Source organism: Amblyomma mixtum, chromosome 3, assembly GCF_055824585.1.
Source record: "Amblyomma mixtum isolate Tamu chromosome 3, ASM5582458v1, whole genome shotgun sequence".
In the NCBI taxonomy this organism is placed as follows: domain Eukaryota; kingdom Metazoa; phylum Arthropoda; class Arachnida; order Ixodida; family Ixodidae; genus Amblyomma; species Amblyomma mixtum.
In genome coordinates, this window is record NC_143014.1 from 327,390,292 (window position 1) to 327,414,029 (window position 23,738).

Here is a 23,738-nt window from a genome sequence, read left to right on the forward strand (position 1 = left end):
CTTCCACGAATGCTGCAGAAGCTTCACTAGAAGCAAACCTCCTGGGCTCTAAACTTGTGACAAAGGCTGTACGTACATGTTGCAGCAAAAGCTAGGTCTGGGCCAGTTGGTTCATCATTAACGTAAAGTGAGCGCAATAAAGACATGGATGGAGACACAGAGGTAGGTGGGACGGGCGCCAGCTTTCAACTATTTTGGAAGTAGTCACTTATTGCTTATCTTCATTATTCCTTGCATTTAGTGTGCTTGCTCAGCAGCTGATTGTCGGTCGCTCGTAACATGGTGATGTCTTTTGAAATAAAGTTAGTGCCAGTCCCATGTGCTTTGGGTCTTCGTTCATTTCTTTATTCAATATTGTGTTTTGTTAGATTAATATGTATATCTTAGTTATATACCTTTAAAGATATGAGTTGGCTGCTGCTAATGATTCAGCCTTTAATGCTAAGGGCACTTTGTCTTAGGCACCTGTTTGGAGCTGTTATGTGAGGGGGGGAGTGCTTAACCATCAAATAAAACAAATAAAAAATTAAACATTTCCTTGAGATGGGAGGTGGGAGGAGATTTTTTCTGGGAATGCTGATGTGCAGCTGGCAGCTTTGATTTGTTGCAGAAGATTGCCCTACTCGGTTGCACCTTGGATAGAAAAAGACTTGGAAGAAGCAGTATTGTGGGCATGTTGGTACAAAATTTTGCATTTCAACCTTTTGTTATTCTTGTGTTAATTTCACTCACGAGTTGCATCTTTGATGGATTCTTGGCAGAGATAATTACTTGTCAGTACTTCCAGTAGCTCGTTACCTGTTGTGAACTGTTGCTCCCGCATTACACTGTTGAGCGTTGCTTTACTTTTGAAGCGTTTACAGTTCAGGACAGCAACCATTTGCTGTAGTACATCCTCTGAGTTGCTTACAGGACAACAACGGTGAATTGAGGATGCTGAGGTGTTCCCTGTTCACTTCCGTGGCTAATTCTTTCCTATCTAATGCTCTAATAATTTTTGTAGCTGCATGGATAACAGCAGGCAGTTGTCACCCTGCCGGATGCCCATTCCAACTGGTAGTAAGTTCGTCTGTTGTTGCTCTTCTGTGAGCAGTCATCGTAATATTCAGTAAGCTATCAGTTGGGGGGGCGTCATGACTTTAATGTTATGTCACCTCCTTTCTGTGTCAATGACACCCTTAAGGTTGTTGCTTTCTGTCTTTTCACCGCTTGTGTTATGAAGAATAGCTCTCGGCAAGAAATTCTTCTGCTATCAGTTTTAACCTAGAGGGGACCCAAGAGGAACTGGAATAGTTACCTAGTGGGCCAGCCCTTTCTCTTGCATGCTACTGCTACTAGATGCCTTTGTAAGGACCGTTCAGCACCATTCTACCAACTGGCATTGTCAAGTGGCATTGCCACACAGTAAGTTTTGTCTGAAGAAGGTTTCATTTGTTCATTCATTTTTGTGTTACTTGCAGCCAGGAGCAGTGTGCAGCTGTGAAACTGTTTTCTATGAAAAAAAAAAAATGCCTAGGGTAGCCAAAGTAGAGCTCGAAACAGCCTGCAAGGAAATTTGGGGCTATCCTGCCAACCATTACCATTGTACTGATGCAGGCTAGTCAATTCATATCTGCTCCTACAACCCCAAGCATAGATGACACGAAACTGACATTGTATGACACAACAGTAACATTAAAGTCTGAAGTCGGCGTTTGTGTTGCGTGTGTTACTTTTACATTGTCCATGATTGGTGCTGTAGGAAGAGATATCCTTACTCTGCCTCATTATTAAAATTTCGGACAAGTACGCATCACAAGCGCTCTGTCAGTCCTATGTTTCTGGGCTCAGCTTTTTAATAATGTCACCAACAAGCTCAAGATTCTGCAGTTCTACCCTGCCTCCTATTTGGGTGTTGTTGGCGTCCATTGCTTCTACACTGGGCTTTTTTCCACGGCTGAAGCAGAAAAGGTTGATCTGCTGCACATTTCTGCTAACTTTTTTCTGCTTCTTGAAATCTATTCCTCTTTTTATACCGGTTAATCCTGTGGTCACTGCTCCAATGCTAGAAGTATTTAGGGTGGTATGGCGATACCTGTGGAGCAAAGGTTCACACCTCTATATTCTCCCCATTCTCCTTGAAAAGAGGCTAGAGTGTTTGCTCCCTTTGTTGGGACTTGTTCCACATGGTCTCCTGTGTGTGATGACATGAACTCTGATGCGGTGGTGGAGCATTACATTTGTTAAGCCCATGATGTTACTGCTCCATGATGTTCGTAATATCTTTGAACATCTTATTTTGCTTGAGAAGCTACTAAAGGGGAGACAAACTTGGCCAGGGGGCATTGCACGGTCCATGTGCATTGAGGTTTGAGGACAGTGGAGGAAAATAGTGTTTATGCGAATAGAAATAACCAAACAAACGTTATCTGGTTGGTGGCTAAATTTAAGGCAATAGTGAAATTTGTGGGTTTCTAAGTGGACACAGGCCACCACCCACCGCGGGTTCGAGCTTCGCGCGAGCCAAGGGCCCCGATCAGCCGTCACCACACACCACTGGGACACCGATGCGGCGCACTCAACCTCCGCTGGGAGGAGAGCGATTCGCCGCAAAGAAATAGGCCTCCAAGTTCACAAAGGAGACGTTTATTCACGTCGTCCTTCAGCAGTACACACACACTCAATAGTCACCCCGTCCCGGGGGCGCGCGAGGAGCAAGGCTCCGCTGCGCGCACGAAGCGACTCGAGCAATGCGCGCCGCTAGCATGCCGCTGCAGGAGAATGTCCCCGCGGCAGTGCTGTGATATCTCTCTCGTGTCGACCGTTGGGCCGGTTGCGAGAGAGAGTGGGCAATCAACGCAAGGAACGCCTGTCTGAGGTCGCTGGACCCCGCTGGACAGGCTCGAGCCGCTGCAGGTCAGAGGACACGTGCGGGCGAGCTCGAGTAAGCACTGGTCCAAGCGGCAAAGGCCGGCAGGGACAAACAGTAACGTACGCACCTTTCGCTGTCTCGGAGGGATCCCTCTCTCTGGGCCCCGCTCGGACGGTCGCGCGGCGCGCGGCCGCCCAAAGCGGGGTCCCGAATTCCCGCCAAAAGGCGCCAATGGCAAAGGCCCTTGGGGAGCCGGGGCGGAGCTGTGGCTAAATGACAGTGATTAGTCACCCAGCCGCCTCTCCACCGCCTGAGGCGGGAGCAAGGGAAAGAGGAGAAACAACGCAGGAAGCCGGCCCAGCCGCGCAAAGGCAACGGCGGAAAGCCAGGATTCCCACAAATTTCATCTGCATTCTGCAGGATGTCGTGAAATGGCTCGCTCTAAAGGCAAAGAGCAGTGTTCTCCGTCTCCAGTTTAAGTACAAAATATATTACATGTCACGGCTAGGTGGCGTTAGCCGTTGCCCGATTCAAAGGGTTCAGCCAGCACCCTCCGGGAAGATGATCTGCAAAGTTGCTGCGCTATGCTAAGTCATCGCGTGGTTTGACTAGCAGTGTTTGTGGAGCCGCAGTGTGCGTTGGTGTCCCTTTTTGTCCCAGTTCTCGACTCGAGTAATTGGTCAGGGGCAGCAGCAGTTTGATCCGTTGACCTTGGCGGGGCCGCCGTCGCTTCCTCTGTTGCTGGTTATCTACTCTGGCGATCAGCCATGCGCAGCCACTATTAGACAATAGATAGGTTTAGCATAACGGAGGCGTAGTAGCGTAGTCCAATACCTGTTTACCGGGCGCCTCCTGCGCACGCGCAGTGCCAAAGGTGGTGCCACTGCGCATGTGCAACCAGCGGCCGGCAATCCGGACGCTGGTTGGTATAGGGGACCGCAGCTTCGCAGGAGGGCGCTGCGGACGCCAGTGAAATGCGCCCTCTCCGGCCGGCTCCGCATTTTTGTCCGGGCAAACCGGTCACCCCTCCCATTGAGTAGCTGCGCGAGCAGCGCGCTTTCTCCCGAAAAAAAGCGAGTTCTGCACGTACTTTGCACGTGTTGGCTAGCCTGCAAATCTCTTTGTGCAGTCGCGAGCTTTTTTGGCTTTTCCCCCTCTGCTTGAACGCTGACGAGCTTCAGAGGATTAGAAAAATGTACAGGGGCGCTAGAAAGAAATGCGAAGAGCACGGCGCCCACGCGCTGCGTAGTCGGAATTTATCTTTAATGCATTTTTATCTCGGTAGTAACAAAAAGACGCTAGAGGGGTACATTATTGTATCACGGATGTCTCTAGCGTATTTGTGTTGCGAGCCAAATATAAGAGTGACGAAAAAAATTCCAACAGCGAAGCGCCTAGGCACCGCGCTGTTCGCATTTCTTTCTGTCGCAGCAGTACGCTCTGAGATGTAGGTTAAAAGAAATAGTGGAGAGTGATTTTTTTTTCGCTGCGCAAACTTGAAAAAAAAACTGCTAGTGGATCAGACCCACTCCGTGAAGCAGATGGTTGACGAAAAAGCCGGTACCGTAACGGCGAAATGTGTATCGCAAGTAAATGACGAGATCATTTAAGACATGGAATTCGAGGTAAATACCATTTTTTTTTGGCGCAGCCATCTTCGCAAGATACTTAATATCGTTGGGTGGCTGAGCAGTTCGGTGCATGCAGGTTTGTTGGCCAAATAATAAGGATTTTTTTACGTGTTTCGCTGAATAATAATGGAAATAATTTTTATTTTAACTTAAAATAAAGTGGCCTTAAGGAGACATGCGAGGCTGAAGAGAAAAACGAAAACACGCACGAAAAGCTCCTACCAGCTGCTTGCTATATACGGCTAAGAGAAAAAATGCTCTAGTTTGGTCAAACGCTACAACGGAGATAAGCGGTTGGTATATTTATTTTAGTGCCAATTACAGCGCACGCGCATCCCCAAAACAATTAATTTGCAGAGCCATCGCTCATATGCAAACGCTCATTCATATGCAAGCAAACAGTTTGATTATTTTTATGTTCAGAATTTTTTTACATGTAAAGCAGCGTCGAAAATTGAGCCAGGCGTCACAAGTCTGAACATTGAGGCGATCACTGACCTTACCTCACATGCGTCTGCATAACGCCGCTAGCTGTTGTTTTCAGCCTCCAAAATAAAAAAAAATGGCAAAAAAATTAGTTTTGTTAGCGCGAGCTTTACTAAACACTGCATGCTTAGTGAATTAGAGCAAAAACTGCTCAGAATATTACGCGTCCAACATACCAAACGTGTTTAGCAACAGAAAAAATCTTACTTCACCCTGCCCACAGCAGTTATCGAGGCCTGCCGTTTCTCGTTCTCATCCATTTCATACAATTCCGGACAAACACTTTTGAATAGAAAAGAGTGTATGAACGCATTGTTTTTTTTTTCATATACTGGAAGATTTCAGTATAGCAATCTCCCATTGATAGGCTTGCATTTTTTTTCGTATAAGAGCAATGAAAAATTTTTAAGACCATTATCTTCAATATTTCTATTACTGTACGTTACAATTTTTCAATATTAATTTTTTTCCCCCAAGAATTAAGGACATGTCCAGGAAATCTATAGAATTCCACGGGCAGTCCTTGGCCGTTGATGTTCAGAGAACTACTGTGACAGCCGCTGGCACAACAAGTTTCTCCACTCTTAGAACGTCGCGGAATCCCAACCATGACTCACAGCGAGCGACAACACCTCTTTTGTGCGCCCGCGAGCAGGACGGCGCGTGCTCACAATGAAAGAGAGGGTGCCAGCCGCGCGAGCAGCGCGCGCATACCAGTCGACAGGCTGCTGGCTCAACGCGCTCCGCCGGTAGTACACTATACCGCCGGCGACGTGCCCGGACGGAAACGCCAAAATGACCGGCAGGGGAGAAGTGGCGCTGGTGCAGTGGGAGCAAACTTCAGGTGCGCTTCCCTATACGGACGCTGGTACGCGTCTCCGCTACGCTAAATCTGTAATAGAGAGATTTAGCATACCGGAGACGTATACCGTTTTTGCGTACATGCGCACTGACAAGCGCACGGCCGGGTAGGACCACTGCGCGTGCGGAACAGGCGTATCTAAAATCGGTGTAAGTCTCTGCTAGTACGTCTCTGGTGTGGTAAACAGCTGAGACGTTTACCGGGCGCCTCCTGCGCGTGCGCAGACGGTGTCCGGTAAACCGGCATGCGTCTACACTAGTACGTCTCCTCCATGTTGAGTATCCACCCCGCGTATTATTCCCTTCCCGTGAGCAGTAGGAACAGGTCCGCTGCCTAGGAATGGCAGGAGCTCTATTGTCTCATATTTCTAAATTTTCTAGTTTGCCTGTTTCATTTTTTGTTGTCGCTGTACATGTCTAGGCAAGCTCTTGCAAAAAAGTGCATGTACATTAGAAAAAAAGCAAAGAACGTTTCCGACGAGGGGCCCGCACACCGCGCTAACTCTGTTCGAGTCTCATGCGCGCGGTTCCCGGCTCGTTTTTCGGGACCTGATCCAGCGCGCGTCGCTTATCGACGCTAGATTAATAATAAATTTCTCGCTTTCTAGAGCACAGGTCTAAACAAAGGTTTACAGCTACATTGCTTAGAAGGCAACTAAAACCAGTTTTTCGGTGGAAATAATCGTTTTTTCCCCCGTGCTGCCTTCAACCGCGCACGTGTTGCCGTCACGCTCTCGTAGGGCCGCGCCTCTCCGCTAGGGGAGGAACCGGCGTGGGGGGCAACTCCAGCTTGGTTTCCTTAGGCTTGGTGTAGCGCATTGCAAATAGCCTGTACCATTTCAGTAAGTTTTTTTTTTTTTTTACATTTGTTCTATGTCTACTCCTTGTGTGCAAGACGCGGGGAGTGAAGCGCCGTTCACAAGCATCCCACCCCTAAAAAACGGCGGCTAGGACACGCTGGGCCGCACCTCGTCACTTGTGTGAGCAGCAAAGGAAGCTTGCAAACCGGACGCACTCTTGAACGACACGGCGGTGGCACTGAGAAAGTTTAAAACTACACGAGAGAGGTTCAGTGATAGCGAGCAGAGCGACGGGAGTGAACGCATACTGGGGAAGGCTCCTCTTGAAATATCTCGAAAATGTGCGGAATGAGAGAGAAGGCACGGGTGAGAACGCGAAACGCGGGACAAGCTCTGATCGACAGCTAGCGTTTTATTTCGGGCTCGGTAAAGCGTGAATGGGAAGGGGGAAATTCTACAAATATACACCGCGTGCGGGGGACCAGGACCCCCCCCCCCCAAAAAAAAAAAAAACAAACAAAACAAACAAAAACATACCAAGAAACACGTAATCAAAGGGACGCTTCAGGGCAGCGCATGCAAGCCCCGTGAACAGCCTAAATTGAAACAACGCCCGTGTGAACTTCTAAAAGAAACCCCGAGTACTGTCGGCGATGAGAGCGGCAAACAGGTGCGGAGCTGGCAGGGATGGCAAACAGAGCGTCGGATTTGACGGATGGAAGGAAGCTGCGAGGGAGGCGACTTTTGCGCACTTTCTTTTTGTTCAATTTCCCGAATTCGCTCTTGTGTTTCGCATTGTGCAAAGTAAACGTCACTTGTTAGTCGGCGCTTCTGTGTGAAGTGGTTTTTTTTTTTTTTAGAAAGAATACAAAACGGCAGGAGAAGGTGTCGCCGCTCGCGGCAGTCGCTACTGCGGCCGGCGGAAACGAAAGGGACGGGGAGAGGATAGCGAGGCGAAGTAGAGAGGGGAGCGATAGCGAGGAAAAGGAGAGAAGCGCGAAGTACAGGGGTGAGCAAGCTTGTCTGGAGCATTCGAGCGGCCAGCTGCGATGCAAAAAAATCTAAAATTTTGAAGCAGGTAGTGGGTTTTAGAGAATGCTTGCACACTCAAGCAAAGCTGCATGGTAACCATGCGAGTAATAGAATCGCGAGAACCGTGTCCGTAAGAGAGCAGCTGCGCTACTATTTCACTTTTATTTGTTCCATGGCACAGCGCTCTAGACAAGCCTGCTCACGTCTGCAAACGGTTCACGAAATTCAAAAAAAAAAAAAACAAGTTTGCGCCGCTCGCGCAAACTTGATTGCGTTCGTCGTTCTCGTCCTTTGTTTCTCCCGTGCTGTGCACGTCAAGGCACACACTCATTAAACAAGGCGGGCGGTGAGGGGGAAATGGGGAAGGGAAATGGCGTGGCCGAGAACCTCTTGCGGAACAGAAACAGCGGCAGTGCAGAACAGAGGGGAAATATAAGTGAACAAATAAAAACGAGGGGAAAAAAAGGTGTGTTGCATCGAAGCAGGCAGAAGATGGCATTCCGAACAGTCATGGTTGCTGAAAAGCTGATAAAAGAGTTAAAGCATGAATGCGTCAACGAATGAACGCCGAATATGTTGCCCAAAAATTTTGAGTCGCTACAGCTTCTGGCAGTTTCAACTTTTCCCATCCTCTGTGGAGGACTGTGTGACGCGTGAACGGGGTCATTGTTTTCCGGGCCCTATAAACTGTACAAACATAGTAATAGCCTGAACATGCCTGGCTAAAAGGCGAGCAAGGTGTCAGTTTTGTTCAAGCGCAGTGTCTCTTGTAATCGGCTACAACTCAAGAACGAATCGGCAGATGCCCTTCAAAGGACCCCCCCCCCCCCCCCCCCTCCAACCAATGGCGTCGACCGATTCTCATGGCGTACTAAGTTGCATCCGTCTACAGTTTCACATCGAGCAGGGGGGCCGGCGTGTAAACCCGCATCCCGCGAAGTTTTGTCCCGGACTGCACGGCAGAGCGATCTCGGAAACCGTTTCTCTACCCGCCATTAACTTTTGCATCATTATCTGGCTTGCTGAAGCTGTTTTCCGTGAAAGTGTCGTATTTGTTTCGGTGTGCTGTAATCCTCCAGTGAAGCTGGAGCGCCTCATCCAGACTCGGCGCTATGCTGAAAGTGGCAGCCTACTGTGTGTGGTACACGTTCGTTGCGGCGTAGACGTCTAAATAAGCTGCCCCCCGAGCTTGTGTGCGTTTCACCGTGGTCGTTCGATTGCGCCGTTTTTGCCCATATGAGAGAGGTGCCATGCGCGGGGGTCTTCGCTTTGCTTCACAGCTTTCGTAGCTCGTCATTAGAGAGATTACCGGAGGCGTACTAGTGGATACGTATACCGGTTTTACGTATGCCCAGCAGTCTTATACCCGTGCCACACGGCCAGATTTAATGCCATTAAGTGCTTACTGCCTTAAGTTTTAATGGCATTCGTGCGGTGCCACACGCATAAATTTAATGGCATTAGCCTTGCTGCCATTCGCGACCTACTGAGTTCGCCACAACTCATTCGCCCGTGCAATGCGTACTCTCGTTCCCATTCCACACGCAGAAAAGCATGCAGCTTTGTTAGTAACAACTTCCTAACCAGCGGGAAATGGTTAATTCTAAACTTTCAGCGAGATGAGACATCTATACCGCATTTTCGGTGCGGAGAGCGCCATTTTAACCAGCCTTATTGACAGGCACTCTCGACTTGTGTGCCGACATGCGAGTTTATGGCCACTTTTTCGACTTGTAAAGCAGGAACAGCCGTATTTCCTGGGAAATCGTTATTACATTACATTTGAACACCATTCCCGATATATTGTGCTTATTAGCACTGTTTATATTCAGATGAAACTTTTGACTGCCTTGCAAGCGTTATCGTCATCGTCACTTTCGATAATGGCATTAAATGTGGACGTGTAGCACCAACTCCGCAAATAATGGCATTAGCAGACTTGAAGCCTTCAGCATTTACTGCCATTTGCTGTGCGCGTGCGGCACGAGTATTACTCGGCCAGGCGTAATATTCGTAAAACTCCCTTCCGTGAAACCGGTGTTCGTCTCCGCTAGTGCGTCTCCGGTATGCCTGCATGCCCATTTCGCGACCGCGGTTGACGTTAGTAGCGGACTGGGCCGACGGCGCTGGAAAGCCGCGGGTGCCCTTTGACGTACGGCGCGGCCAGAGGACACAATGCCCGCTCTCGCAGCTAGCCGAAGATGGGGCGAAAGAGAGAGAGAGAAAAAATGCCCGACAGCATTGTAAGTTGACGTAGACAAGGCGAGAGCTGACGTCAGCGGATCTGGGAACGCTTGCCGTGCGCTCTCTGCCAGTGGCGCAGCCAGATGTTTTTTTTTTTTTTAGGGGGGGGGGGGGGGGGATGTTATACACCGCCGGTAAAAAAAAAATTAGAGAGCCTACGCCCAAAGAACATCTTAGTCATTTTTATGCTGTAATAAAACCGAAGGGTTAATTCTTTCCTTCACTGTAATATCTACATAATACGAGTGCACACAGGACTCCGAAGACTTGGTTCGTAAAGACCGGTTATTGTCACAAAAAAAAAAAAACATTCGTGCGAAAAACCGCTGCTATTTACTATATTTTCCTCATAGTATAAAACAACACGAAAGCTTCTGCTCTATAGCAAAGTCAGCAACTGCGAACGAATGGCATCTGTCAAAACTTCTACCCCATGCATGTGAACCTGCGCCCGGACGCAGATGCGCTGTAAAAAAAAAATGCACTTTTTATTTTCGCGGTAGTTCGCGATCATTTGAGCACAGTGGAAATGATGACAAAGCAGCCTGACGTGAAAAGGTATGTTTAATTGGGTGAATTGGGCCTACAAATAAGAAGTGCAAATAAGGAGTGCCATACGTCGTGCGATGGCGAAGAAGAGTGACTATTTTCTACAACTTCCGCTTCCTATTAGAACACGAACTATTTTTGTCAACAAACCGACGCCCTTCTTATTTTCATTTCTACATTACATTATATCGATGCAGTGTGAATAGCACAGGCGAAAAAAAAAGGCCGAAAGTAAGGGGGGAAAGGGAAATGCAGCTTTCAGAACATTCGGGGGGGGGGGGGGGGCTGTGACACCGAAACCCCTCCCTGGCTATTCCTCTGCTCTCAGCAACAGCGTACGCCAAAAGTGCTCCTGCCGGGCATGTGCGCGGAGTCGTCCATTCCGGTGCCTTGCCGTGTCTGATGGAAGGGAGGGCAGCGGTAGGGTGCTATCCCCCAGTGAGAGTGCAGACCTCAACCGACCGTCATCATTCAGGCGCATCCCCGGGCAAGGCCTCCCACACCACTAGGGTGAGGGTTTTTTTTTGTTTTGGGAAGCGGGCATTTCCCTGTCAAGGGGCTCATGCAATCAGGCTCGTCTCCGCTGGGTGGAGTGCGCAGTGCCAGTGCACTAGAGTTACTGTATATGCTACCGAAGGTAGCAGAGTTGCGCGTATTCCGCCATCTTGCCTGTCAAGCAACCGAAGTTATGCGGCGAAGCCGCACTCCGTTTCTGCAGGCGACATGCCTAGCGCATCACCGATCGACCGTGGGCGCTTTTCCGAGGTTTGTAAACCACTTTTTCGCTTGACCGCAAACAAAGAGCATCGGAACAGCTGACTGCGTAACCCAGTCAAAATATAGTCAAGAAAAAGCGCTGCTTTGTCTAGCGCGCGCGCCGTGAGTTGCGGCAGCAGCCGATTCCCACAGTCGCCTTCCCCGAACTGTTTACCTGGTAACTTAAGGGCAGAGCCAGTATTATAAATACGCCGTAGAAATGCAGCAATCATTCATCTTTGCGGCAGCATTTAATCGCCGGACCTGCGTTAAAAAACCTGTTCATAGTCCACTTTATTGAATCCAAAGCTCCTGCAAAAAGTTATGAGCCGGAACTAAAGGACAACATCATAACTTCAATAGGCAGGTCGATGAGGTGTTAAAGATTTTCGACGCAAGCGGGCACGGAGTAACTTTCACCTTTGAAAGACAGTATAAAGTCTAGAATACAAGTTTACTCGAAACTGGATGAACGTTAGCATCTGAAGTAAACAATCAGATGCCTAAACATGTTTTCCCTCGCTTAAAAATTGCTTGCCATTAAGGTTTTATGCCAGTGGGGATAAATACGCAACGCAGAGCTCTATTTTAGCGTTTAAACAGCGTACACGAACAAGCGAAGAGCCGCAAGTTCAGCCTGTTTTCGGTAAAAAAAACTCAACGCAACTTTTAGCAAAAAAAAACAAAAAAAAAACGCGAGAGCTGCGCACGTGAGCAGCAGCGAACGTAAACAGCGGTTGGATAGTGGATACGCTTCGAACTTGGACGACTGTCAATCCAGTTCGCTGCAGCGGCGGCTTCGGGAATTCCAAAAAGTGTCCCGAGCGTCGTCTTCTCCGCAGTACACGGTTGCTTGGACACCACGTGATGGCGCTCTACCAATGGAGTCGCGAGCGGCGAGAGAAAACAGACTCGCAACTCTGCTGCCTTTGGTAGCATATGCAGTAACTCTATAGTGCACCACGCTCGCACCGTCCCGCGGATCGAAGCCCGACGCGAGCAGGTCTTCTAGTACTTCACTTATAGTTTTCCAGCACATTCTACGAAAACAATCATTGGGCGGACCCATTCTTCGAAAAACTTCCGTCCAAGATGGTGGCGCTCTCTTTCGAGGTGAAACCACAGCTCCTTGCGAATCTTGTTTTTCACCTCTAGGAGGCTAGGTGTACGGGCAGTGTAAGCCGCGTGGCAGCGCGCAATCCACACCTGGTAATTAATTTCAGCCATCGCCAGGACGAATTGCTTCTGGCCTTCACTTGGCAGTGGGTTCAGGTGTCGCACAGTGCAGTAGGGGATGCCCGGGAGGTGGAAGATGTCCCGTAGTCTTTCAAGCAGCGATACCGGCAGGATACACTCGAAGAAGGTGTGTTCCGGCGTCTTCCGTACTCCACAGAAGGGGCAAGTATCAATTAGTCCAGATAGTGATGACACGAAGGTGCGGCAGCGGATGGGGAGAAGCTGCGGGCATAGCGCCACATGAAAGACGCTCTGAGTGCATCCAGGAAGTGCTCAGTAATGTACTGCCACGTCGGTCTCTCTGCTGTCTTCAGCTCCCTTTGCAGGTGGTCTGGGAGGGGTGGGGTGAGGATGCCGACTAAAATATTCAAATCGGAACCCATCGGGTCGTCTGTCAGTTTGCTTCGGAGTAGCTGCGTGTCTGCAGCGGCCTTGCCATAAAAGGCAAGCGGAGCTCCCGCCCGGGGTGTGGTATGCGACAGCGGCTGCCTTGTGAAAGCCGTCAGCCGTGTGGATAGGAAGAAAGTGGCCAACATCCTTGTCAGGGGCATGTCGCACTCCACCGCGCGAGCGGTCCACCTGACATGTAGCGCTCTGGCCAGGGCAGTCAGGTCTGGGATACCCAGGCCACCCTTCTGTCTGGGCTGACGGACTATGGCACGCTTTACTTTGTCAGGGGCGCCCTGCCACACAAAGCGAAATATGACCTTGTTCATGCGCCTCTGAGTGGCGACGGGCACTTCCAGAATGCTCGCTCTGAAGCTCAGGAGAGTGATGAGTAGAGTACGAGCAATCGTGGCTTGAGCCGTGAGTGGGCAGCGCAGCTTTGTTATGTCAGAGACTTTTCTAGCCACCTTCTCCTCGGCCGCTTCCCAGTTCCTCGTTGAGGGTCCATCGACATCGAAAAAGATTCCCAGAAGCCTCGTCTCTCGAACCGTTGGCACTCCAGGGAAAGCTGGGGCGTTGGCACGGCTGAGGGGCATTGCCGAGCTTTTGCTCCTGTTCAGGCGCGCCCCACTTGCAGCGCAGTAATCGCCCGTGAGCTGCAGCACCGTCGGGGCCGAGTGGACGTCAGGAACTACGATAGTAATGTCACCAGTGTACCCGAAGACAGGCACGGCAGGGGCTCCCACGGGGAGAATGGTTCTCGAGATGCGCGGGTCAGTGATCTGGCGCTGCAGGAGTGGCTCAATTGATATTATATAGAGCAACGGGGATAATAGGCACCCCTGTCGGACACCTCTCATGACCGATAAGCTCTTGGAGGCGCGCCCCTGAACTATCACAGCCGCGCGTGGTGCCGTGCATAGCGCTCGCGTCAGTGATGAAGCCTGCGTCCAGTCTCGCGTTTTGCAGCTGCCTGAATAGGTATGGGTGGCTCAGTCTATCGAAGGCCTCCTGGTCTAGGGAGAGCAGGACTCCTTCGAGGTTGCGTGACTTGAGCCACGTTGTCAAGTCCTTCAGGGCTATTCCATGCAACTCCACTGAACGGCCGGGCACGCAGCATGCCTGATGAGGTCCAACGATGGAGGAGAGCACCGGTGTTAGGCGTAGTGACAGGTATTTGGCGAGGATTTTGTAGTCACTGTTTAGCAGTGTGATGGGACGCCATGCTTTTGAATCCACCGCCCTGCTTGGGTCCTGCAAAGCAGAGTGATCAGGCCTTCGTTCATGGTGGCAGTCAGCCTGCCCTCCTCTAGGAGCGTGTTGAGGAGAGTGGCGAAGTCTTCTCAACATTGGCCAGAAGGTCCTATAGAAGCAGGCGGGAGGCCGTCAGTGCCAGGGCTTCTGTTTGGTCTCATCAGCTGGAGGGCTGCGTACAGTTCTTCTTCAGTTATAAAGGTCCCATCGATGACTCGTTCATCTTGTGGGCTGCGGAGTGGGAAGACCTCCAGGTTGCAAGATGCCGCTGTGTACAGGTGTTGGTAAAAGCTTTGTGTTTTATCGCGTACTTCGTCTGGGGCTGTAGTGACTGCTCCGGAGGAGGGATCTTGTACTGCTGTCAGGGTGGGGCTCTTTGTGGTGAGCCGGCGCCGCGCAAGTGCCTCCAGTAGCAAGCCTCGCACTCCCATATCTCAGCGCGCGCGGTAGCACGTAGCTTGTCCCAGCGCTTGTTTAATAGCCGGTGCAGCTCATTTCGCTGTGCCACCAGCGTTGAAGCGATGCTGGGCCCCTGCGACAGCTGGCTGGAGAGCGCGACTATGGCATCCGAGACAATGCGGATCTCCAGTCGTTCCTCGCGTGCCAGTCTCTCACTGCCGCCTTCATTTGGTCCCATGTGTCCCCGGTCATGTTGGGCGACACGTGTTGCCCAAGGACGGGCAGTGCATCCTGCAGGACTCTTTCCTCCTCGAGGAGGCGCGTGTTAAGCCACCAGCAGCCCTTCGCGCGTGGAGCCAGGTCAGCTGCGCACAGCCTCACCACTGCCAGCCTGTGGTCGCTCAGCGCTGTGGGGAAAACCCACATGGACTGCAGGTCGTCCACGAGCGTGGCAGAGATATATACACGGTCCAGTCTACTTTCGAGACCCCTACCCTACCCTACCTCCAGGTCATGCCCGCACGCCCAGGTTGCAGTGCGCGCCAGCAGTCGGTGAGACCAAGTGCGTCCACAAGGGTGCCTAGCGCCTGTGCTCCCCTGTAGTCGCGAGCGTCGTTCTTGAGCGTAGCGCGCGCAGTTGAAGACCCCCATTAGGATGATCCTGGAGGGGCCAACCATCTTGGTCTCCTCTTTCTCGAAAAATTCGCGTTGCCCATAGCGGCAAGGTGCATAAACGTTTATAAGTCTCACGCCATTGTTCAGGTCGATCGCGATAACGCGGCCCTCGGTGTCTCGGTCGTGGCGTAGCACCGTGAGGCCAACGTCTCGAAGGAAGAGAAGCGCAGCACATGACTAAAAAAAATATTCGACAGGTGCAGTTGCTATGACGATAAACGTACACAATGTTAGTTAGGCTTTAAAGGTCAAAAATTGCCTCACTATCTGAAAAACAAGGGGCATTTGTCCCTAATATTTTGGCGTGTGGGTGAGAGTAGACAAAATGAAAGCTAACAGCACAGTTTAGAGCGAGCCATCGCGTTTAAGAAAGCAGCGGCGAAGTGAAATCGGTCCGAAGCGGGCGAGATGGTCGGCGCCATGTTCTCTACGCAGCACGTAGCGTCCCGCGTTGCGTACGCTACGCTATGCTTTACAGCGGGCGGGCGTCCGCAACGCGCGGCTAGATACGTTGCGTTCTGCGCATGCGCATTCGTTACCCGCGGTGTCGTTGCGTGCGCAAGCTCACTGCGTACGTCCATCTAAACGTATATGCTTGGGCTTGTTGGTTCATAACTGCAAGGTGAAAAACGTAGCGCAAAGAGACGAGGACACAGAAAGACGAACAACACACGGCGCCGTGTGTTGTTCGTCTTTCTGTGTCCTCGTCTCTTTGCGCTACGTTTTTCACCTTGCATCTAAACGTGTTTGTTTCCCTCCGTGCTGGGCTTTGAGTCCTCTTTTCATCAGGATTGGGAGTGTGTGCAAGGGTAGCTACTTTCGAAAGTAAAGCAGGAATAGGTGCTTGTTTAATCCTGCTTCGAACGGCTCTCATTTTACGGTTGATATCGAAATTTGTTTTTACAATTTCTCGGTGTCAACAGTGTGAATTCCTGCACTGTGAGGTTGGCAATGCGCTGGTCTACATTTCTTTTTCTTTTTAAGTTTTTATCGACAGTTTTTATCAGTGCGCCGTCATATTCAAGCTTGAGGTTAGAAGCAGTTTTTTATACTACAGTCGCTAGCCATACAGATCCAATGAACAAACTTCTCGGCCTGTACGTCTCAACGTACAGAGATTCTTATACTTTTTCGACTGTGCATTAATTTTTTTATCGACTGGTCCGTGAGCTGCGTCTATTGTTAAATTCAATTGCCATATTTCCCTTATTTGGTGAGAGCGGCCTCATTGAATTCCGTAGTCTATCGATACAGGCCAGCTTCTGTCTGTCCTCATTTTTCCCCTTAAAGGGCCCATGCCCACCCGCGGCCAGCAGACACTCTCTACCTCACTTTGAGCGAGCCTCCTCTCCTTCCTTCCCTCCTCGAAATTTTTCTCTCCCGCTCCTCGTCGAGTAGGCTCGGCAAGGCAAAATCACCCCTTCGTTCTCCGGTGTAAGCCGGAGGCGTGGTGTCTGTGGAGTGCGTCACAGGGCGACGTCATGGCCCCGCCTTCAATAGAATTCTTTTCTTGGTTTTTGCATTTTCTCCGCACACTGAACGATCGAGAGGCGCGATCGGCTCGACCACCCAGACTTGTTAGCGAGCGCATCCTTTCATACATCTGTTTGCCATTCCCAGTTAACGAGCCACCTTTTCATTTTCTTTTAGGCCTCCCCACCGTTTCACGAGCGGAGGGGCGGAAGTCGGTTGTGTTCGAAACACACGGCGAAGCGCGGACCCGGCAACCGCCCGTTTGCTTTTCTCCATGCGTGTTTGTGTTCTGTGTGTTTGTGTCTTTTCTCCGCTCCAAAGCATATGTCATTCATTGGAGTCAAGGCGTACGCAAGATGCACGAAAGATAAGCGGTGTGTGTGCGGAGCGGTTAAGTGGGCGAGCGAGGGAAAGGCTCTGCTGCACTAGTAATTAAAACCTTGTTTTGGGGGGCTTGCATAGAAGAAAAAAATCTGAGAAGGGAGCGCGTACGCAGAGCGTCTCGTGAGGTGATCACGGCGGGGGGAGGGGGGCGAACCAACTCCCTCAGTTTTACTATTTTTTACTTTTTATGGCAAGGGTTCAATGCTGTCGCCGCACGCTCCCTCCGCAGTTTTTTTTTTTGTTCCTTCATGCGGGTTTGTAGGCGTGAGCCAGAACAGAAGGCGCTGCGGAAAGCCTTGTGCAGACGACGCGACTCCAAGGCTACGCCCAACCTTCTCCCGTCAGTCAGAACGATGCACCAATGGAGTGCCTTTAGCGAAAGTAGCCCCCCTTGACGTCAGCGGGGTGCAGAGTAGTGGGCCGGGCCCGTTTTTGAAGGAAGGAAAGAACGAACGGGCTTTGATTTGAATTTTCGCAGCTTTTCGGGGCGCGCATGGCTCTAGTATTTTGCAGAGGTTATCTTCGATGCCTCATCTATGCAGTGGGCTTGTTTTTCAAAAATGTCCGGACCCTGGGCAGTGGCCCTTTAAGAGGATGAAATCATCATGGGCATGAAGGCTGCAGTATTAAAGGGACACTGAGGAGAGCACTATTAATATTTTTTTTATAGTAAAATCCGATAGTTCGGCATGTCATGGCTTTGTTGCCACTTGGCCGGCAGCGAAAGATGCATTTATTTCTAAGAAATTTGGATTCGAAGTTGAAAAAGTTTTTCCCGCCGCTCTGATTCAAACTTGGGATTCGTCTATGACGACAGAGGACTAAGAGACGTGAAACATGACGTGCACATGACGTAACGCAGACTCCGTGATTTCTGGCTGCCAGCAGTGCGGCCTAGCAGCAGCCGAAAAGAAAGCTACCGCCGGCCGCACGTTGAAGGCATCTATCGAGGAAGTCCACCCGCGTCAGAGCGGTGCAGACGTGCGTCGCATGCGCTCCCGCCAAGCAGCTGTTTTTCGGCGTTCAACTTGGGCCTGCGGGCCGGAAACTACCGCGAACAGATCCGGATTCTCCCTCCGTGCAAGGGGACACTGGATTTCGGGCAGACGGTGGACTATTTCACATTTCATGGGACTTTTCACCTCTCGGACGCGTGAGAGCTAGCTAGGCCTAACGCCCAGACCTAGCGTAGCTACCCGTGCATCGACGGGAGCCGGCCCCTGGGGCGGCCCCGTGACCACCACGATGATCAACGCCGTCGACGGAGATGAACTGGCACCCTCGGAATTTGAGAACGGTGAGTGGGAGACCGTTCTCAGCATGCACGACCGCATGAAGAAAAAAGGCGGGAAGCCTGGAAACGCCAGCGGAAACGCTGGCACGAACGCCGCCGCGAATTTCGGCGGGAACGCTGGCGATCACGGCGCCGGGGTGAAGAAATCGACTGCCACTCAGAAAAAGAGGCAAGACCCGAACATCCGAAAAAGGGCACCAATGCCGAAGCTCCCGGAGAGCGACTATAAAATAATCTTCAGGCCCAGAGGCTGGAACTTGAACGATTACGTGCCACGTCACCTACTGCAGGCCACCTGCGCGGCCGCGCAACTACCATACGGAGATGTCCTGGACGAAGACACTTCAAGAATCAACTCCGTGAACAACACGTACACGATCAGCACACCGAATCGTCAACGCGCGAGCACCTACGCGAGGATAAAGACGATAGTTCTCGGGGAGAAGACCCTCGCCATGGCACCCTACGTCGCGGCTCCCGACGACGCAATTAAGGGCGTGGTATACAACGCCTATGATATCGGAACACCGGAAGAAGTCCGTCAAGGATTCATCAAACGCAACCCGGACATCGAAGTACTCAACGCCAGAAGAATTGGCAAGTCCAGATCTATTCTCATCACCTTTGGAGAGAAAAAGCTTCCCAGACAAGTCTTCTACTGGGGATCAGTGTTCATCGTCTACCCGTACCGAGAGCGGGTAGAGACCTGCTACAACTGCAGGAAGACGGGACACAGGACGGATGTGTGCTATAAGCCATGGGTAAAGCGTTGCCGCAGATGCGGCGAAGACCATCCAGACCCACCGGAGGGAGAACTGCCGACATGCAAGCCCGAATGCATCGTATGCGGGGGGCCACACAACACCGGCAGCCGGAATTGCAAGTATCGGCTGGCAAAGAAAGCACCTTTTAAAGCCAAGAACGACCTGGGGCAACTTGACTCCGGACACCAACCGAGACCGAAGACCAGGGACCACAGCGGCACCCGCCAAGGCCATCGGGGGAGAAGCAGATCGAGCTCCTTCCCACCATTACCGGGGACCGGAGGCGCCAGCTCGGGTCCTGACAGAGAGAGCAGCTCGAGCAGAGGAAGAGGCTCAAGCAAGGACAGAGACGCGGGCAAAAAGGTGAGCTGGCCAGATAAGGCCTCTTCTTGGGAAACCGCTCGAGAGAAGGAACTGGTAGAGCAGCTCGCTAAGAGGGACAGAGAGCTAGACACCTTAAAGAAGGAAATGGCGGAGCTGAGGAAACTCATTCACGCTAACACAAAACAGCCGAAGGTGGTCGAAAAACCTCCTTTGCAACAATCACAAAACGCGAGTCAGGCGCCCCCGCGTGACACATATGAAGGGGGAGACATTCAAAACGCAATGGATACAGACACCAGAGTCCCCTTGAAAAGACCTCTACCCAGAGAGGAAAACACAGACGACAGTACTCCCAAAAAGGCGGCAGAAAGTCCTAACGAGGACGCATCGGCTAAAACCCACATGAACGTTAGGCCGGACATGAACACACTATTGAAGCGGGTTGACGCTCAAGACGCTAGAATTGATGCCCTTACCGCTAGGGTAGACAAAATAGCCGAACGTGCTGACAATCTGACGGCGGAATTCGTCACGTTCAGGGAACGAACCATGGGTTGCTTCCAGCAAATTCTGGAACAACTAGCAAACATAGAAGCCAGGCTTCCCCCTGTTGCCGGCAACACCCTCCCCTCGCTGCAACCGCAGCAGCAGCCTCTATAGGACATCATGGCCCCTAGCCAACAAATTAGAATCTGGCAGTGGAACTGCAGAGGCTTCCAGTCCAAAAGATGGAACCTGCAGGCACACATTCAAAAAAACATAACCACACCCGACGTAATCACGCTGCAGGAGGCAAGCGGCATGGTCAAATTAAATGGCTACGCCGCGTACACCCCGCTAGAAGTGCAAAAAGAGCACAAACCCAAGTCGTTCACGGCCACGCTAGTGCATAGAAATCTAACGGCAACACAACACGCACTCGAAAACACAAGCGAGGACTACGTGATGTTAGAAATAATCCCAAACAGAAAGGGGGACAACAGTCTCTTTATTCTGAATATATACAACTCACCGAAAAACCGGGGCACAGGGCTGGCGGACCTATTACGTAAAGCCATTAGACTATCTTATAAGAAGGGATTAGTAATCACGGGGGACTTCAACGCCCCGCATCCGGCATGGGGATATCGAACGGCCTCCCCTAAGGGAAACAAACTATGGACAGAAATCCAAAACTTAAGGCTCACGCTACTAAACAACCCGCAAGACCCCACGAGGATAGGCAATAGCGTCAGCGTAGACACGTCCCCAGACTTGACGCTAGGCAAAGACCTCGAGGGTGAACGATGGTCAAACACAGGCCACACCTTGGGTAGCGATCACTACATCATAGAGATTGAAACACAAACCAGGCCGATGAAGGGGAAGCTGCGCGAAACGAAGCTGACAGACTGGGACACCCTCCGAAAAGTCCGGGACAGAACCGCTCCGAGGGAGATATCGGATCTAAATCAATGGGTTGAGACACTCAAAAAAGACGTAAACAGTCACACTAGACAGACCCCAACCACCGAACATGACATCACAGACTCGAGGCTAGCCCACATGTGGGAAGCCCACGAGAGCCTCTTGAAGAGGTGGAAAAAACAGAAACACAATAGAAGGCTAAAGAAGAGAATATCGACACTCGAAAAACAGATAGAAGACTACACAAACGAGCTTCAGCGTCAACACTGGGGACAAATTTGCGATGAAATGAATGGAAAGCTAGGGTGCAAGAACACGTGGCATCTTCTTCGCCACTTACTAGACCCAGGACAAACAAAGTCGGCGGCACAAGGGCAGCTTAAACGATTGATTCACAAATACCAGGGAACAGCCGCGGACCTAATAGAGGAACTGAAGAGCAGGTACCTTAACACAGACAAAGGGGGTTCATCTCCAGCTTACCAAGGAGCAGAGAACACACAGCTAGATGAGGACATCTCGATAGCGGAGGTATGGAGAGCAATGAGTCAACTAAGAACCACGTCGGCAGCGGGGGCAGATGGGGTAACCAACAAAATGCTAAGGAACCTAGATCTAGTCTCGGTCACGGCAGTCACAGATTACCTAAATGAGATATGGAAACGAGGTAGTCTACCTTCACAATGGAAACATGCCAAAGTAATCTTTATTCCAAAACCCGGGAAGAAACTTGAAGTGGGCAACCTCAGGCCGATATCGCTAACGTCCTGCCTGGGGAAGCTGATGGAACATGTCATATTAAACAGACTCCAGGAATACGCAGAGGAAAGGGAGGTATTTCCTGAAACGATGCTAGGCTTCAGGAGCAAGTTGTCCACGCAGGACGTCATGCTCCAGCTCAAAGCAGACATCATAGACCCGCCCAACAAAGGGGGCGCCAAAACTATACTGGGCCTAGACCTACATAAAGCCTTCGATAACGTCAAACACGAGGTCATACTAACTAATCTGGCGGAGATTACACCTGGAAAGCGGACCTACGATTACGTAAGGGACTTTCTAACCGGCAGAACCGCAGAAATAAATCTAGGAGATATCCAGTCAGAAACTATTAAGCTGGGAGATAGGGGAACTCCGCAGGGCTCAGTGCTCTCTCCTTTCTTATTCAACCTGGCGTTGAAGAACCTACCGCCGCTATTGAAGACTGTCGAAGGTATAAACCATACGCTATATGCGGATGACATAACAATATGGACGCATACAGGAAACGATGGGGAAATAGAACAAAATCTCCAACACGCGATCGATATTGTCCAGGAATACGCAGAATGGGCAGGACTAAAATGCTCGCCAAGCAAATCCGAACTTCTGGTGATCCGGGGGGCTAGCAAACGCGATACCAACGCAGGAGACATTCACGTACTGGTAAATGAGACTCCGGTAGCCAGAGTTGACAAAATCAGGGTCCTAGGACTTATAATACAGGACAATAGAAAGAACACAGAGACAATAAACAGGCTTAAGTCCACAATTAACATGACAACCAGGCTCATAAGGCGAATAGCTAACAAAAGACGGGGAGTCAAAGAGAAAGATCTCTGCCGAATGGTTCAGGCTTTCGTGATAAGCAGAATAGTTTACGCCGTTCCCTACCTCAAGCTAGGGCTGGCGGAACAGAACAAAATAGATGGGATCATAAGGCAGGCATATAAAGCAGCATTGGGGCTGCCCCACTGCACTCCTACGGAAAGACTTCTTAAACTGGGGATCTACAACACCACCACGGAACTATGCGAGGCACATATATTTGCGCAATTAAGGAGGCTTGCGACCTCACCCCCGGGGAGAAAGATCCTGAGCAACCTAGGATTACATGATAAAATTCCGGAAAGAAACGCGCAGGCAAAATTACAGACCAAAGTTAGAAAATTACTCACTATTAAACCACTTCCAAAAAACATGCACCCTGCTTTTCACGAAGGCAGGAGGAGAGCCAGAGCAAAGGCCCTTGAAGCCAAGCTCGAAGGCTCGGAACACACAACCTATGTAGACGCGGCGGAATACGAAGGAGGCGACTCCTTTGTGGTCGTGGCCGTGAACGACTCGGGTGAAACATTAACGGCCGGTTCGGTCAAAACAAAAAACTCAGGGACAGCGGAGGAGGCGGCTATCGCCATGGCAATGGCCAGCACCAAAGCAGTCACCATAATTAGCGACTCCAAGGTGGCTATCAACAATTTTGCGCGGGGTATGATCTCCCAGGAGGCAGAACGAATATTAAGACATAAAGACTGGGACCAAAGAGAGGTGGAACTAATATGGGTGCCGGCACACTCGGGGAACAGGGGAAACGAGTTGGCTCACAGTATAGCTCGAGGTTATGTCAGCCGAGCAGTGAGCCGGGTCGAGTCCCCAAATTTCACGAGAGATGCATTCATATCATTTCACGAATACACCAATCAGTTTAAACTGGAAAGGAGGATCTATCCGCCACCAGACAAAAAGCTCGACAAAAGCCAGGAGGTAACGTGGCGTCGGCTCCAGACGCGAGCCTTCTTTAGCCCGTCGAGACTAGCACACATGTATCCAACACAATACAACGCTACTTGCAAACAATGCGGCGAGATAGCCGGATATGACCACATTTTATGGAGCTGCAAAAAGGCGCCGCCACCGGCGGACCTACTACCAGTCCCTTCTCTAGAGCGGTGGGAGGCTATACTGGCCAGCTCAGACCCGTTGACGCAAGTCCGGGCCACTGAGTGGGCTCACAAGGTCGCCAAGAGCCATGGGCTCGAAGCCACCTAGTATAATACCCACTAGGGCTCAGTGCTGACAATAAACGTTTTCCAATCCAATGAAGACATCTATCGGCTATTGCGGCCGTCGCTACAGTCGCTTCGATTACGTTTGCACTGGCGTTTTGCCAGC

At 50.8% G+C, this 23,738-nt stretch overlaps 1 protein-coding gene across 2 annotated transcripts in view; it reads left to right on the forward strand.

Annotated features, from left to right (window-relative positions):
• The window catches only part of Ctl2 (Choline transporter-like 2), a 182,242-nt gene that overhangs the window by 2,921 nt on the left and 155,583 nt on the right, over nt 1–23,738 (forward strand). The window lies entirely within an intron of this gene.